The sequence below is a fragment of the Panthera onca genome, chromosome B2, assembly GCF_046562875.1.
Source record: "Panthera onca isolate mPanOnc1 chromosome B2, mPanOnc1 haplotype 2, whole genome shotgun sequence".
In the NCBI taxonomy this organism is placed as follows: domain Eukaryota; kingdom Metazoa; phylum Chordata; class Mammalia; order Carnivora; family Felidae; genus Panthera; species Panthera onca.
Genome location: NC_138343.1, coordinates 73,179,469 through 73,197,984, shown reverse-complemented (window position 1 = coordinate 73,197,984; position 18,516 = coordinate 73,179,469). Strand labels below are relative to the sequence as shown.

The 18,516-nt window shown below is 37.0% G+C and overlaps 1 pseudogene; it reads left to right on the top strand.

The window, feature by feature from the left end:
- The first annotated feature begins 16,738 nt into the window (after window positions 1-16,738).
- On the top strand, window positions 16,739-16,892 carry LOC132668161 (U2 spliceosomal RNA; annotated as a pseudogene).
- Window positions 16,893-18,516: the final 1,624 nt, after the last annotated feature.

Genomic DNA, 18,516 nt, shown 5'->3' with positions numbered 1-18,516 from the left:
ATGTACCTCTGCTGTGAGTGAATCAAGTCACATGAAGTATATGGAAGTTGTGGAACAGATGGACATTACATAAATATCATTTAGTGTTCATGATGGGGACAACAATTTTTTCATCTGCAAATATTAGGCATTTGGGCTGCAGAAAAGGATATGTTGATAAATTTGGTTGCTATGAAAATAAATGGCTCTGCTTGCTTTTATAGAAGTACCTCTTTAAGGCTAATTTAAATTTTGTTTTCTGTCTGTTTCAATAAGATACATATTTTTTAATGTTTACTTGCTCACGAGCAGGAGAGGGGCAGAGAGAGAGGGAGAGAGAGAATCCCAAGCAGACTCCGTGCTATCAGCACAGAGCCCAGTGCTAGGCTCAATCTCACAAACCATGAGATCATGATCTGAGCAGAAATCAAGAGTCAGATGCTTACACCAACTGAGCCACCCAGGTGCCCCTCAATAAGGTCTTTTAAATACAATGATTAATATTGGACTCAATTGTGTCCTGTAGTAGAAAGACTTCCCAGATTTCTCTAGAATTGAGGAGGTGCCTCTGGTCTCAGCACAGGCAGTATGGGTCTCAGCTCACTTTGTCTTTAACTCGATTCCCATTTGGGGAACAGGAGCTAGAAGAGGTGGCATGAGCTGGGATCATTCATATTAGTTCAAAAAAAATATCTACTAAGGGCTCACTGCAAGGCAGATTTTGTTCTGGATGATGTGATGGGGACATATTATGAATGAGGAAGTCAGTGATTCTTATCAACACATACTTGAACCCAAGAGGACATGTATCAATATGTTCATTGAAGTATTGTCTATAATAGTGACTCAGATGTCTATCAATAAGAGACTGGCAAAATAAACCATGAGATATTCATACAATGGAAAATCATCCATCATTTGTAGACTGTGAGGTAGGTTTGTATATGGAAAGGTGTCCACATGATTCAGAGAAAAACTAACTATACAAAGTGATACTTATATCCAGTTTAGTATTCTGTGTAAACACACACAATACTATATATTTTCTCCATAATCATTAATGCATAGTAAACACCCCTGGAAGAATATCCTCCAAAGTAGATCCTCCTACTGCACAGTGGCAGGAGTGCTATTCCCACTGGAGACAGGCTATTTGGTGACAGTCTGGCAGCCATTCTGATGGCCCTACATTAACCTGATGACTGTGGTTAGTCTCAGGGAGTGAAGGGGACCAGGATTAAAGACAATTATCAAAGGGAGTCTTAGGTATTATCTACAACATTTTAATTCTTAAAGATGATCACAGTAATGAATTAAACGTATCTTAACTATTAATTTAAAAATAAGAATTAGTAATTACTTCTGTCTAGGTGCTAACAATCCAGAGGAGAAACAGAACACACTCAAATAATTCTGATGCAAAACAAAGTGTGGTCAGTGCTACTGTTATATCCAACTGTGTGGTAGGAATATGAAAGTGGAAGGGACCTGTCTTTCTGTTTCTTGGAGGAGGAGGGATGTAGTGAAAGTGTCCTTAGTGAAAAGAAAACTTTCCACTATATAGCATTTTGGACAGCTCTGGGAATATCATTAGCTAGGCAAGACTGGGCAGCTCTAGTATAACTCTAGTTATAAGCTCTAGTATAACTAGTTGTCATCTGCCAACTCAACCATATTAAAAGATGTAACCAGGGAGTGAGGAGACGATGCTGGAAGGAGAGCCAGATGGAAGATTCTAGCCCATATTAATTAGGAGTGGTTTGTTTGCAATTAAATAAGACTGGTCCTGGCTGTCTAAAACTGAGAGAAATGAATTAGTGGGATATTTGTGGAATTCATGGCATCGGTGGGAGGCTGAAGTACTGAACTTGGAAAATACAGGTAAGCAGCAAGCACCTTGAGACAGCAGGAGTGATGAAGGTGATGGAGGAGCACCCAAAATTTCTCATTTAGCAACGGCAGCCTAAATGTGAATAAAATCTAGGAACACCACCATCTTTGTACCATATTAATTCTGATCCAGACTAGGTCACCTGCACTTGGCTGCCAGAGGTGGGAGAGAGAGTAAACCATATCCCCAGCTTCCACAGTGGATGACAGGGCATCCATAAATACAGCACGATGGGAGTCACCTGAAATGAATGGAGTGGGCAAGTTGGGGAGCTCAAACAGAGTAGTGGTTATTAACTGGGCACTTAATAAGTACAAGGTACTGTTCTAAGTACTTTATATGGGCATTATTTAATAGTCACAGTAACTATATAAATCAGGTATTAGTATTACCAATATACAAATAGCATTAGGTAATTTTCTCAGGATTGCAGAGATAGTGACTTGGTAGTCTGACTCCTAGGTCTATATTTTTAATGACCTACTACTGCAGATATCCACTCTATGTCCCCTCCTTGACTTTGCCCCCATTTCCCACAGGAATACAGAACACTTGACAACACTGAATTAGAAATGTATAGAATACATTACACTTAAAGCAACCCAAAAGGTTTTCACAGCTGTAATCTGTTCTTATCACACTTCCAAACTCAGGGTGAGAAAATGTTCTGATTCTTGTTTTTCTGACACTAAAGGAGGCAGTTAAGAATTATATGACCTTCCCAAATGCCCTTGTGATGAAGAGCTAAAGTGAGACAAGAACTCAGAACCAATGAATTAATAAGTAACCAATTTATTTCCCTGGTCAGGAAATTATGACTGCCTCTTTAAGTGAGGTTTCTAGAACCAGTCTTTATCCAAAAATATACACTATAAACTACAAATCAGAATAAGTCATCAATTCCCCCCTGTTTAAAACAGCTCAATGGCTCCAATAACATTTAGGACAAAACCTTAACTCCTTAGCATGACTATAAAGATTACAAGATACTATCCTGCCTTTGGGCCTTATCTCTTTCCACTCTTTCTTCCCATGTTCTTTGTTTTCCCCTTGTTCCCAAATGTTTCACAGAGTTCCTGCCTTAGGACTTGAACCATCATTCCCTCTGCTTGGAATGCTCTTCTCCTAGTCTTCACATGGTTGACTTCTTCTTGCCCTTCAGCTCTCAACTTAAATTAAGACATCTCTAAGACAACTTTCCTTCCCACCCAAATTAAAGTAACCTTCCCTCCATGTCCTTTTACCATGTGTTAATTTACTGATAGCACTTATCAGCCTGGAATTTTCTTGTTATCTGTTAGTCTTATTGAGTGATGGATTCTCTTCTCCCGAACGTAAACTCCAGGAGGGCATCATTCTCCAGACTGTATGTGACAAGCAAATGTTCACTGAATAAATTATTTCCAGCTCACCCAACCATATGGGTTTTCCCTTTGCCCCTCAAATGTCAAGTAACTGTAGCATAGTAAGTCTGGATAGGACTTGGAAAATTTTCCTTACTGTTATAGTTCAAAAATCTGGGACAAAAGGAAAAGTAACCTGCCTGAGTCAATAACAAACATGGACTCAAATCTGGGTCTTTTCACTTCTAGCCCATATTAATTAGGAGTGGTTTGTGCTCTTTTAGTACATTGTGCTGTCATAAAGAATCAATAACTGAGGTGACGTTTGATTTATAACTTCTGTGGCCGTGATCCATGAAAGGCCACCATGAGCATGGGCGTATTGCCTCTGAAGATGAACACAGTAACACTGGGATAGTTGGACACCTGAACTGATGCCTGTGACAGGGTCATGTTCTATTCACTATTTTAAGTGCTTGGCATGTACTAATCCATATAATCCTCATACAATCCCTATTAAGTAGATACTATTATTATCTCCATTTGTATATGGGAAATTTGAGGCACAGCTGTTATGGAGCTTGCCCAGGGGCATATCGCTAGTAAGCTGTGCTGTTAGCATCCAAATGTAGGTGGTCTACTCCAAAGCCCTCACTCTTAACCACTAATGATATTTTGCCTGCTCTGGCTATAAGGCACAATTTATCCCTGAAAACACTAAATCAGAAAGTTTCCATTGGGACTAAATTGTTAAAAATCCTGGCTTAATTGTGAGGCAAACAGGAGTCAGTAGCACAGTTTTTATCAATGCAGTATTGGCAGAACTGACTGTTTTGCTTTTTAAGGCTTCAATTTTCTTTGTACATAATCCTCCATCAACAGCAATAAAAGAAACAGAACAAACACCATTGAATCACTGGCTTCCAAAGTACTGAGCAGTGCTTTACTGATGGCAGGTGTATGGAGCTTCCTGGAACATGCTGTTTACAAATAAAGACTTCTTTCTGGCATTAAGAGAATGGAGATTATGTGGATCCTGCTGGTTGGGGAGCATGACACACTAAATAATTGATTAAAGAGGAATGGCTTCTCTGCTCCTCCATGCAGGCCAGAGTGTTTTATTAAAGTTGCTCTCTGAAGATGGAAATGGCAGTTGGGCTAGAGCGAAGGCACTGCACAGAGAGAGTCTCAAGCAACAGAGCAACAAAATCTCTGTCACCTGGTTGGGAGTAAGCATCCCCTTTTAGATCAAGAGCTCTCTACTTTCTGACTGAATGGGGACAATTTCCTACCTTAGAACTCTTCCCATGTTCCCCTTCTCAATTCCATTAAGTTTATTGACTTTCCATTCTGATTACTACTAAAATTTCTTAAAAAAAAATTTTTTTAACGTTTTATTTATTTTTGAGACAGAGAGAGACAGACCATGAACGGGTGAGGGTCAGAGAGAGAGGGAGACACAGAATCTGAAACAGGCTCCAGGCTCTGAGCTGTCAGCACAGAGCCCGACGCGGGGCTTGAACTCACGGACCACGAGATCATGACCTGAGCCGAAGTCGGACGCTTAACTGACTGAGCCACCCACACGCCCCTAAAGTTTCTTTTAAAATCAACCAATCAAGATAGAGTCCAGAAGAAGGTAGAATCTCAGATATAAAAACAGCTAAACTGTCTTAAGGAAGATCAGAGGGTAAAGTGGGTATTTGGATTAAATATTTCATTTGGTAACAGGTTGATGATGTATCTTCCTCATACCCATTTGTTAAGCCCCATAGTAATATAAGGTTTGAAATTTTCTAGCACAGCATAGACTGCTTTGATAATGAAGCTTGACCACAAAATTGATGCTTTTACTTCCTCATAATCACATTTCAAATTGACTGTATCTAGAATGATTAATAAATTGTTTCTCTGATTTTTTCTTCAGTGGTACAGACCTATTGATACTCTTAAGGATAGATAGCTGGACATAGAGATACCTGACTCAGAAAGGTGTTGTCAAATCTGCTTGGGGTTGAACATTTATTAAAACACTTTAATCTGTATTATTGTATAACTAAACTCAGCATATGTACAATAAACATTCAGACCTTACATATGGAAATTGTTACTTCTCAGGTTTTTAAATTTTTAAATTTAAATTCTAGTTATGTTAACTAACAATAGTTTCGGGTGTATAATACAGTGATTCAACACTTCCATACAATACCTGGTGCTCATCACAATAAGTGCACTCCTTAATCTCTATCACCTACTTAACCCATGCCCCCCACCAACCTCCCCTCTGGTAACCATTAGCTTATTTTCTATAGTTAAGAGTCTGTGTCTTCCTTTGCCTTTTTCTCTCTTTTTTTCCCCTTTGCTCATTTGTTTTGTTTCTTAAAATTACACATATGAATGAAATCATATGGTATTTGTCTTTCTCTGACTTATTTTGCTTAGTATAATACTCTCTAGTTCTGACCATGCTGTTGCAAATGGCAAGATTTCATTCTTTTTTATGGCTGGACAATATTCCGTTATATATATATATGATATATGATATGATATATCATATCATATATCATATATATATATGTATGTATAAGTATATCACATCTTCTTTATCCAATCATCAGTCGATGGACACTTGAGTGGTTTTCATAATTTGGCTATTGTAGATAATGCTGCAATAAACATTGAGGTGCATATATCCCTATGAACTAGTATTTTTGTATTTTTTGGGTAAATACCTAGTAGTGTAATTGCTAGATGGTAGGGTAGGTCTATTTTTAACTTTTTGAGGAAATTCCATACTGTTTTCCAGAGTGGCTGCACCAGTTTGCATTCCCATCAACAATGCAAGAGGGCTCCCCTTTCTCCACATCCTTGCCAACACCTGTTGTTTCTAGAGTTGTTAATTTTAGCCATTCTGACAGGGGTGAGAGGATATCTCATTGTAGTTTTGATGTATATTTCCCTGATAATGAGTGATGTTGAGCATCTTTTCAAGTGTCTTAACCATCTGTATGTCTTCTTTGGAGAAATGTCTATTCATATCTTCTTCCCATTCTTTAATTTGATTATTCATTATTTGGGTGTTGAGTTTTATAAGTTTTTTTACACATTTTGGATACAAACCCTTTATCAGATATGTCGTTTGCAAGTATGTCCTCCCATTCTGTAGGCTGCCTTTTAGTTTTGTTGATTATTTCCTTCACTGTACTTTTGATGTAGTCCCAACAATTTATTTTTGTTTTTGTTTCCCTTGCCTCAGGAGACATATCTAGGAAGAAGTTACTATGGCAGATGTCAAAGAGCTTACTGCCTGTGTTCTCCTCTAGGATTTTTATGGTTTTAGGTCTCATATTTATGTTGTTAATCCATTTTGAATTCATTTTTACGTATGGTACAATAAGGTGGTCCAGGATCCTTCCTTTGCATGTAGCTGTCCAGTTTTCGCCAAACCATTTGTTACTTCTCAGTGTTAATAGTTATCACAATTAATTAACTGAATTCCTCTTTGTAGGAGGAAAGAGTACATGAACTTAAGTTACATGTTTGCCCAATATCTTCAAAGTAATTAGCAACTATACAAAATTCAAAACTATTTCCCCCTATTCCATGCCCTCCCCCAATAAAAAAAACAACAACAACTAACATTCATTGTAGGAAGCTGACTTGAGAAACCATATGAATTTTACCCTTTTGATTGTTTGAAAAATTCTAGGGTCAGCAATTTAAAAATCATTCAACCCAAATAGTAGAAATAAGATGGACTAGGAATCTAGAGACCTGGATCTCCCTCTAATTAGCTGTTGGTCCTTTGGTTAGTTTTTCAGACCCTCTGACCTCTACTTGCCTCACCTTGAAACTGGGATTATTAGTGTGTGCTCTCTGCAAAGCTCTTACGGTTGCTTACAGTATTAAAGCAATATTGTAAACTAAAATATGCTCTCCAAATGTAGGATGTCATGCACCTTAAATAGCTATTTATTTTTTATTTTTTTAAAAAAAATTGGGGGGGGGGCACCTGGGTGTCTCAGTCAGTTAAGCGTCTGACTTCAGTTCAGGTCATGATCTCCCTGTTCCTGAGTTCAAGCCCCACATCAGGCTCTGTGCTAACAGCTCTGAGCCTGGAGCCTGCTTCGGATTCTGTGTCTCCCTCTCTCTCTGCCCCTCCCCTGCTTGGGCTCTGTGTCTCTCTCCCAAAAATAAATCAACATTAAAAAAAATAATAAAAAAATGTTTTGAACATTTATTTATTTTTGAGAGATAGAGCATGAGTGGGGGCAGAGAGAGAGGGAGATAACAGAGCCCGAAGCAGGCTCCAGGCTCCGAGCTTTCAGCTCGGAGACAAGGGGACTGAACCACAAAACCACAAGATCATGACTTGAGCTGAAACCAAGAGTCGATCACTTAACCAACTGAGCTACCCTAGTGCCCCTTGTCTTTCAATGTTTTTTAAATATCAGCCTGAGAATTAAGAAAATAAAAAGTAATAGAAATGTTAGATTTTTATATCCAGATTAAGTCTGAGAATCAGTTTCTGGGACTGATATTACTCATGCCTGTCCAGTAGTAGTGTCCATCAAAATGGCAATACTCCCAGTTTGTCATCCTCAATAGATTTTTTCTTACACTGCCAATAATGCAACTTATTGGACTTTAAAAGGAGTTAAATAACGACCCTTTTCTTTTCCTGCCAAGTTTTTGACATAAAATGAAGTCCTGAGGAAAACTTGCTTTGGGGAGATGATGAGAAAGCAACCTTGGTAACTGAGCAGGTAGGTAAGTGACAGAATACCTTTCATTTAGCAAAATATCACATTTTAAAAATCTATTTAAAACACAGTGATTTTTGTTTTTATTTTGTTTATTGTTTATTGTTTTTTAGAGAGAGAGAAAGAGAATGTGAATGGGGGAGAGGGGCAGAGGGAGACAGAGAGCAAATCTTAAGCAGGCTCCACGCTGAGTATGTAGCCCGACATGGGGCTCAATCCCATGACTCTGGGATCATGACTTGAGCTGAAATCAAGAGTCAGATGCTCAACTGACTGAGCCACCCAGGTGCCCCTAAAATGGACCGTGATTTTTGAAAGAGGAAAAATACTAACAGCCACTAGGCAAGAGAAAACAAAGTACGGAAACCACTAAAAAATAAACAGGGATATGTATGTGAGTAGACAAAGCAAAAAATGACTCACATAAAGTAAATAAAAACAAGAAAGAAATTGCATTGACACAATAGCAGACAATATGGTTCTAATATATCCTTAAAAAATATTGTCAATTTACTAAAAGTGAAACTGAAACTAAAGCACTAAAATATAAAATATCAGTGAATATTTTAATAATGTCTCTGGCTCAGAAAATGTAAAACCATGAAACTATAGGTAACTGAGAAATTTCTGAAGATTAAATGAAAAGGTGGGATTATAGCAGAAAAAACAATTAAAAAGTAAATCCAAACATTTTGTTACCTACATAATTCATCTTCTACAGAAAATGTAAAGGTTAAAAATCTGTCAATGCTTCAAGTTTCTGTTTCAATACACTTACAGAATCCTAGAAATTCCAAATTCCTATACACAATAACGGCAATCACATGATCCACTGACCATAATGTTTATGGCAGACTTTCCATGGAAGCACTCTGAGAGATTTAAAACTGTCCTTCAGGGGCACGTGGGTGGCTTAGTCGGTTAAGTGTCGATTCTGGCTCAGGTCATGATCTCACAGTTCGTGAGTTCGAGCCCTGCATTGGGCTCTATGCTGACAGCTCAGGGCCTGAAGCCTGCTTCAGATTCTGTTTCTCTGTCTCTCTCTGCCCCTTCAATGCTTGTGTGCCATCTCTCTGTGTCTCTCTCTCTCTCAAAAATAAATAAACATTAAAAAAAATTTAATTCTTTTAATTTAAATTTTTAAATTTAAATTTAAAATTTCAGAGAAGGCTCTGGTCTAATGTTTAACTCTTCAGAGTGGCTAGGGGGTATCTCTACCACCTTAACAGACATTACTTCTATCAGAAAGACTGTTCCACAGGCAGTTGACCCAAGGAGGTGCCCAATATTATTCCCTGTAATAGTTCAGTTGAAAGAGAACTTGACATGGATTTAGAACTGGGTCTGAGTCCCAGTACGGACTTACACACTGGGTAATCTTAGGCAATTCACTGAACTTCTCAAGACTCAGTTTTTTTCCATCTGTGATATGTGACTAATAGCAGCCTAACTTCACAGGGTTGGTGAGAGAGCCAAATAAAACAATCTGTGAATGTACTTGGTAAACCATGAAATACTAATAAATGCACAGTCTCTAGAATTCCAGACAGGGAAATTCAAATTAAATACTTGTTTTGATTTTACAGAGTGATTTAGATGAAAAAGCAAAGTCTGAGCACTTCTGCTCTCTCATGGTACAATAAAGCTGGTGTTAATTAGTCCTAATCAACGCCATGTTTGGGAGGTGTGCATTTCTTTGAAACTTGTCCCACAAGATACTACAAATATAAAGTGTACTCAAATTGTTTTCACTCTGGAATTATTTGTTGTTCTGTGCAAGAAGCAGTAAAGGTGGTCTGCTCACATTAGCATATCCAGGTAGTGTCAAGACTGTACCAAAAACCACCTTTTCACATGCCATTCCACTACTTTCCCATACATCCACCCCCTACTACAGACAAGACGATTCGTCTGTCATCTCCCTCTTAATGGTTTCCAGGTTTACCTTTTTAGATGCTATTTGCTTCACATTTTATCTTCCTTTCTCTAGAGAAATTCATTACTCTTACTCCCTTAAAGATCACCTCTCTTCTGGAAAATGCTCCATAATTGTCTCCTATTCTTTGTTAATTCTATTTTAAATCCCACATTTAGAACAGAGTCATGTAAGATCCCATATTTCTATAGATGTTGATGGAATTTTGGGACACTGCATGAAATGAACACGGGGCTATATGACAGTGGATCCATTAAATAATGTCAGTTCACTGCAGCTTAAAAAACAAAAAAACAAAAACAGAAATAGAAAACTGGTCCATCCAGTTCCCATTTATGAAGGGAAACAACCATGAATCAGATTAGAAGTGTCAGTCCCAGTTCCTCTCACACTCCCAACTTAATGTGTGTATGCATGTGTGTGTATGTGATCTTCTCAGCTGCTTAACTCCTTAATTGGTTAATCAGTAGGGCACAGAGGAAATTCATTAGATAGAAAATTGTAGTCTGTGCTGTTGCTAGTTTGCTGTGAATCTTAAGTAACCCACTCCAGCTCAATCCTCTCCTGTAAATTAGTGTGTACTACTAGCTGATACCTAAGGTCCCTCCAAATGTTCATGAGATGGTGAGAAGAAATCAGTAATATATCTTTGCCATACCATAATCTGAAAAGTAACTTGCTATTTTATGCCACATTGTTTTCAGTGAATTTAGAGTTAAGGTTGGTATACTTTATATAGATGTCATTATAGGAGACAGAAAAAAAAAATGAAGTAAAAGAGCATGAAAAATGTGCTTCTCTCTTGGGTTTCTTTCAGTGGAGTATATTGTGTACTGGTATGATAAGCCCAAATGTTGCAGCTTGTTCCTCTGTCTGGTGTCACTAGAGGCTTTGCAAAGAAATGGAGCTCCCTCTATAAGTTCCTGACCCCTAACTGCCTATGGCCCTGTACCAGTCTGAGTCCGAGAGGTTTTTTTTTTTTCTTTTTTCCAATTTTTCTTTTAATGTTTACTTATTTTTGAGGGAGAGAGAGAGAGAGAGAGGGAGGGAGAGACAGAGAGACAAAGCATGAACAGGGTAGGGGCAGAGAGAGAGGGAGACAAAGAATCCAAAACAGGCTATAGGCTCTAAGCTGTCAGCACAGAGCCCAGCGTGGGGCTTGAAACCACAAACCATGAGATCATGACCTGAGCCAAAGTCGGATGCTTAACTGACTGAGCCACCCAGGTGCCCCCAGAGTCATTTGATCTGGTATCTCTACTAATTAAAAAGGCTCTTCTATTCTGCCACGTGTTTAGCTTGCTTTGACTTCAGGAGCTTTGGAACAGAGCAAGTGGCCTTATACCAGCCCGGAAAGTGAAGTTAGGTCTACTGGTGCTACTACTGCTGCCATCACTGTTCTGGGCAGCCTGTCCCAAGGTTCTGGATCAAGAGGTATAAAGAACAGCATCTTGAGGCTGGAATCAAATCACTCTCTTTGATTAAAAAACTCTGACATATCTGTGAGCAACTGATGGACGACCTAAAGACTTTTAAAGTTTTACAGACATTCTAAGGCATTGGGGAGAACCAATAATGCTAGGTCTTACACAAAATAAATGCTTATTATATGTTTATTGAATCAGTCCACCAGACTGAGTAACATTTTAAGGAAAGTTCTCCATGAGCTGTGATGGTGAGCCAAAACCAGGAAGATAAAGTGTAATGGAAATAAGCATCAAGGCCTATACTTAGGTTGATATTAACTTAATAATAAAAGGACCTTATATTTATATAGATTTTACATTTAGATTTCTTCTAAGTCCTGGGATCCTCCTAAGATATATTAAGGTGCTGCATGCAGCTAAGGGATTAAGTGTGTTCAGATGGAGAGAACATTGTCTTCATTAAAATACCTTTTGAGAATATCAATTATAATTTACCTTCATGAAAATACATCATGTAGTACAGTCTTCTTGAACTGTGTACTGGTCAGGCCATATCTGAAGCATATATTCTATTCTGAGTAATATATTGTAAGGTTTGGGATTTATGAAGAGTCGTAAAGTAGAGTTGCCAGGAATTTGTTACAGTAAAGTTTGTTGTAGTAAAGTTATAGTAAAGTTCTGTTTAAAGGAACAACTGAAGGAATTTGGAATGTTCAGCCTCGAAAAAGGAATATTGGTGGTGGTGTAGAGGATGGAGTGACAGGAGTAGGGAAAGTATAATCACTATCTGTATATTCAAAGCTCTGAACAGCTGTTACATCAGCAAGATGAGATATGCAGCCTCAGAGGCCAGAATAGAACTGCTGCAGAGGAATTAGCAAAGTAACTTTTATCTAATATAAAGAAAATCTTCAAAAAAATCAAACTTGCTGAAAAATCCAGTACATTTTTTTTGTGTGAGGTAGAGCTTGTAAATAATCAAGGAAAGATGAACAGACTTTTTGGTGTGGATCATCTTATCATGATTTCGGCATTGGGCAAGAGGTTGGAATCAATGCTCATTAATGGCTTTTCTTGGGGCTTCTAAGATTCCATGGTTTAACCTTTCTCTAAAATAAGCTTAAGTAGAGGCAAAAACACATCTGTTCTCATAACCTACATTTTTTAGTGGTACCTATGTTCCACTCTCAGTGCTCACCATATTGCCCCAAACTTAGCAGCTCAAAATATGCATCTTGCCAGTTAGGCTATGGAGAGGCCCCTACATTACATAGCGCTCAGGTGGGAAGACTCCATGGCTGACAGAAGGTCAGAGAAACATGATGACAGGAGTCTGGAATCATCTAGCACTGTGTTGTCCAATAAGTAGGCAGTGATCACAGATGGCTACTGAGCACATGAAATATATCTAACCTTACTGAGTTGTGCTCTAAGTGAGACAGACAGACACACACACACACACACACTTTCAAAGACTTATTATGAAAAAAAGAATTTAAACTATCATTAATAACTTGTATATTGATTATATATTGAAATAATATTTGGATATAGTGGGTGAAATAAAATATATTAACAACATTAATTACACTTGTTTCTTTTTAAGTTTTTAAATGTGGCTAATAGAACATTTTAAATTATATATATAGTTCATATTATATTCCTACTGGATATCATTGATCTCAAGATGTTCTTCACATATGTATATGGTGGTTGATGCTGGCTATTAACTGGCATCTCAGCTGGGCAATTGACTGGAGTGCCTACATGTGGTCTCTTCATGTTGCTAGGGCTACCGCCCAGTATGGTGTCTCAGGATAGTTGAAATTTCTGTATGGCAACTGAAGGCTCCAAAAGCAAGCTTTCCGGTGTGCAAGCCACAAGTTACATTAGCTCTTTTGACTTAGCTTTGGAAATCACATTCATCACTTTTGCTGCATTCTACTATTTATCAGGTAATCATAAACCAGCAGAGATTCAAGAGGAGGGCCACACTATAGTAGAATGTGTGGGATGGAGGCTACTGTTGCAGCCTTCTTGCAAAATACAATCTTCTACAACTTGTTACCAGCATAGACTGTTGGAGTTATGAAATCTCCTTCTGATTTAAAGAGCCATTCCTGAGGTTTAAATAAAGTGCTGGGCTTGAAATAGATTAGAATTCTTCTATAGAGACCTTCAAATCTTAAAGGTAATCAAATAGCCATTATTAAGGGAAAATGTAATTAAAATATGAACTGTCACTTAAGCCTTAAAAAAGTTGTCCACATACTAAGGAAACAATCACAAATCCAGTCTGGTAGTCACAGAGTTGAATCACACAACACAGAATATTTACTTCTAGTTTTTTGTTGTTTAGTTTATTACAGTTATTAGAAGTATGTTCCTAATTTCTAAAACGTACATGTTCAAAACTGACTAGCAAAAAGTCTTTCCTTTCCAAATGTACTTAAATTTTTCTTCATTTAAGCTAAGCCCTTTGAACATCAATTAATAATTTATACAACGTGGATGTGAAGATGTGTGATAAGTTTTGGCTTAAGGATAATGGATGATTTGTAATGAGCATAAAATTATTTTATAAGATATAATTTAATGTGATTAATTTATATTTGCTTTTTAGATGGTTCTGTGGTATGGTGAAGCTATACCCAAAGTATAAAATATCACGAAGATTAGTTCAACATTTGACTTTAGTCAAACACATGTAATTGGTCCTGAGGGCTCCTACTAAATATGGAGTTTTGGAAATAAGTGAATGTTGATTTGTGTGTGTGTGTTTTTTTTCTTTAAATTTGAATAGGAATTGTCAATGCAGTTAGTTTAAATGTTCAGCTTATATTGTTCCTTTTGCACCTCTTCTTTAGAGTTTCAGTTGCCCAGATGATTTGCACTTTGATATTAATTTATTAATACAAACTATTATTTTCATTTATAATTGATTTAATTATTTGTTAATGAACAATATTTAATTTTGATTTGTATTTAGTATCAGTAAGTATCAGTATGTAAATCCACTAGGTTCCCTTGGATTATGGCACCTTTTGATATGCCTCACTAATAGATCATTTGATGACCAGTTAATTGAACTGGGCAGTTGGAGTGGAGAAAATACAAAAGAAGAAGAACAATAATGTACAAAAGCAAAAGCGGAAACAGATAAACCTGCATTATTTGCAAAAATTATCAGGATTCTGTACTGCTTCCTAATTTTGGCTGTCATTTTATCCTGTTTATGCAGCAACCAGAATACAATGAAAAATTTCCCACTTCCTCCAGAATGGTGGTCAGATTCATGTGTTTGAAAAGCACACAGATACCAGCTGGACTTTATTGCACACACTGAAGACATTCAGCTCTGCTCCTAACATTTGCTGTCTAAATAACAAAGGCTCTTAGAATGAATCATGAAACTAAAAATAGCTTCTAATACCTTTCAAAAGGATTTTCACTTACAAAAGGATTTTCACTTAGAAGAAAAGCGCTTTAGCCTGTGGAACCTTCTGCTTCATTCTCTTATGTAAACAAGAAAGAACAACAGGTAGCCTAAGTTACTAATGTTCTCAATTTAGTCTTACGGAGAGATGGACTACTACTCAGTGACTTGAAGACAGAGCTACATCAAATAACCTGGAAAAAAACTAAACTGGAATCTTTTAGGTCTCAATTTATTTAAATTAAGTAATAAATCTGACTTATAAAAGATTATTCTATTAAAGTAAATGTTAATAGTATGAGCTTTGGATCATACATACATAGACCATATAAGTCCTCACCTATAAAACAAATGTGAAAATATCTAATAAGATTTTGGGATGATTAAATAGCAAAATATAAATCAATGACTTAACACATAGTGAGTCTTCAGTGTTGTTATTACAAGAATGCTATAGAATACCAACAAACTGGGTATAGAGGGAACACATGTCAACATAATAAAAGCCATATATGACAAGCTCACAGCTAACATCATACTCAATGGTGAAAACCTAAAAGCTTTTCCTCTAGATCAGGAACAATACAAGAATGCCCACTCTCACTACCTTTATTCAACATAGTACTGGAAAACCTATCCTGAGCAAATCTGCGTGAAAAATACATAAAAGGCATCCAAACTGGAAAGGAGGAAGTAAAAGTGTCTCTATTTGCACATAACATATACAGAAAATCCCAAGGCTCCATCAAAAAACTTTTAGAACTAATACACAAATTTAGTAACATTTCAGGGTAAAACATCAATATATAAAAATCTGTTGCTTTTCTATACACAAATAAGGACTCATCAAAAAGAGAAATTAAGAAAACAATCTCATTTACAATTGCATCTAAAAGGAGAAAATATCTAGGATAAATTTAACAGCTACTATGCAGCTACTATGGAAAAGAGTACAGAGGTTCTTCAAAAAATTAAAAATAGAACTACCACATGGTCCTACAATCCTACTTCTGGGTATATATTCAAAGGAAATGAAATCACTATATTTCTTTTTCCAAATCACTATCTTGAAGAGATATCTGCATTCCCATGTTTGCTGCAGTATTATTCACAGTAGCTAATATATACAAACAACCTAAGTGTCCATCAATAAGTAAATGGGTAAAGAAGATGTGAGATATATGTATGTGTATATATATATATGTGTGTGTGTGTATATATATATATATATATACACACACACACAGACACATTAAAATATTATTCAGCCATGAGAAAGAAGGAAATCCTGCCATTTATAACAACATGGATGGACCTTGAGGGCATTATCCTAATGAAGTAAGCCAGACAGAGAAAGACAATACAAATATTGTATATCACTTATGTATGGAATCTAAAAAAAAAAAAAAAAAAAAAATCAAACTCATATTAACAGAGATAGAAAAGTGGTAGCCAGTTGCTGGGGGCAAGGTTGGAGGAATAGGGAAATGTTGGTAAAAGTATACAAAAATACAGGGATGCCTGGGTGGTTCAGTTGGTTAAGCATCTAGCTCTTGATTTCAGTTCAGGTCATGATCTCACAGTTCTTGAGTTTGAGCCCTGTGTCAGGGACCTATCTCATGGTTCATGAGTTTGAGCCCTGAGTCGGGCTTTGCACTGACAGTGCTGAGCCTGTTTGAGATTCTCTCTCTCTCTCCCTGCCCCTCCCTCACACTTGCTCTCTCACTCTCTCTCTCTCAAAAATAAATTTAAAAACTTAAAAAAAATAATAATACAATAGAATAGAGCAGAAGAGCGTGAACTGGAAAATAGAAAGTTAGGAAGCCCAAATTTTACTACTGGATCTGCTACTAATTAACTATATAACTGGAGTCAAGAGTCTTAATTTCTCTATGAGTAAAATCAGGGAGTTGGCTAGATGTTCCCTATATTTTTGAGCTCTAACATTATATGATTATGAATAATTGCTTCTCGGCCTTTTGGCTAAGATCAAGTGTAGTATATGATTATGAATAAACAAGACAATTACCAGCTCCCCTTTCACATTATGCAGTATAGACCTAAATCTAAGGTCTTATGACTTTTAAGTTGGATAAAATACTCCTGGGATAACTATTCCATCTGCTTGATTAGTCAATAACTTGGAAATGAAGACTAGGTATGTATGTGGCCATAAGAGTGTATGCTCTGGAGCCAGTATTAGCTTTATGACCTTGGTCTAGTCAGTCTCCTTGCCTATATAATGGAAACAGTAAGGGTATCTAACATCATAAAGTTGTGCAATGGAATGGATTCACACATGGAAAACACTTAGAACTGGGTTTGGCAAGGATAAGAGCTCAATAAACACTGGCACTATTATCACCTTAATTTTTTATTCCTTTTATTTCTTTTCTGGTCATTTATTGTTTATTAATGAGATTACATAAATCTTTAAAAAATAGTAACATACTTTAAAATGCTACATTAATATGTAATCCTTACAATCTCTTTAAAAAGTAGATGGAAAAACAAAGGAGAAAATCCTAGTTTGATTATTTCTTTAGCTAGAGCTAACCTAACTGCTTGAAATCTCTTCCCATTACAACTGAGTTTTCTGAAGAAATCTGGTCAAATTTAAAGCATAAAGTGAGATTCACCACCCAAAGGCCTTCCTGTTAGAAATCTCTAAACACCAGTTGAGCTTTGCTCCACTCTCATCAAAATCTCGAATAGACTCTATTAACATATTGACTTGATTTTTATCACTTTTTATCTCTAATCAAAAGGCCTCTTCAAAATTAAAGGGGTTTCCAGCATTATCTGAACAGATGAAAGCTTTAGTGGCCCTAGTTTTTGAGGGTTTGCTAAGCATCAGGCTATTCTCAACTTCCCAAATGTTGTATGTAATACTCAAAATTAGCCTGTGAGGTGAGTATCATTAAAATTTTACATGTGAGAAAGACCCTAGCAAATAGGAAATGGTAAAGCCAGGATTTTTGACCCAAATTTCAAGTTACTTACTCTTTCCACAATAATAAATAGTAAGAGTAGAGTGAGAGGAAGGAAGGAAGGTAAAAGGGAAGGAAAGAAACAAGGACTTCCAGGAGCTCTGAAATCACGGCTCCTCTACATTCCTTGAATTCCTGTAAGCCTGACACAGCAATTATTACCCCCTCAACAGTCTCCCTATCTGCCCTTAGTCCAGTTAGAAAAGTCAAGCTGCATCCTATAGCGGAGTGTAGAAGATGTGGCTTTGGGCAGCGTGGTAGACTCTGTCTTTTAAGTGGGACATAGAGCACATTTTCATAGAATATCTTGGATTTCTGGAAGGTTCTCTGATGTCCTCAAAAATCTATATCAAATAATCTCCTAAATTGCTTTATATAGAGAGACTGGTTTATATATGGAGAAAAACAAAACACACAAACAGGCAAACCTTTCTGTGAAACACTCTAGTATCTTGCTACCTAGCTTATCTAAGTTAAACATCAAATATCAGTTAAAAGCAAGAGTATTAAGTAGTAAAGAATTATGTGTAAAAGGTCAAAACCTGAAACACTAGCCCTGAAGTTAAAACTCTCCTTGCTAGATTGGCAAGAATGATTGGCATCTGGTGATAATAACTGAATACACCCCATCTCTATCCTTGTTACACTGCTGTGGGGTTTAGATTTTTGTCATTTCGGGCACCTAAAGCTACTACTACTCCCTTTGACCAAGGGAGGGGTCACATTGTCTCCATTCTTTTGGAATCTAAGC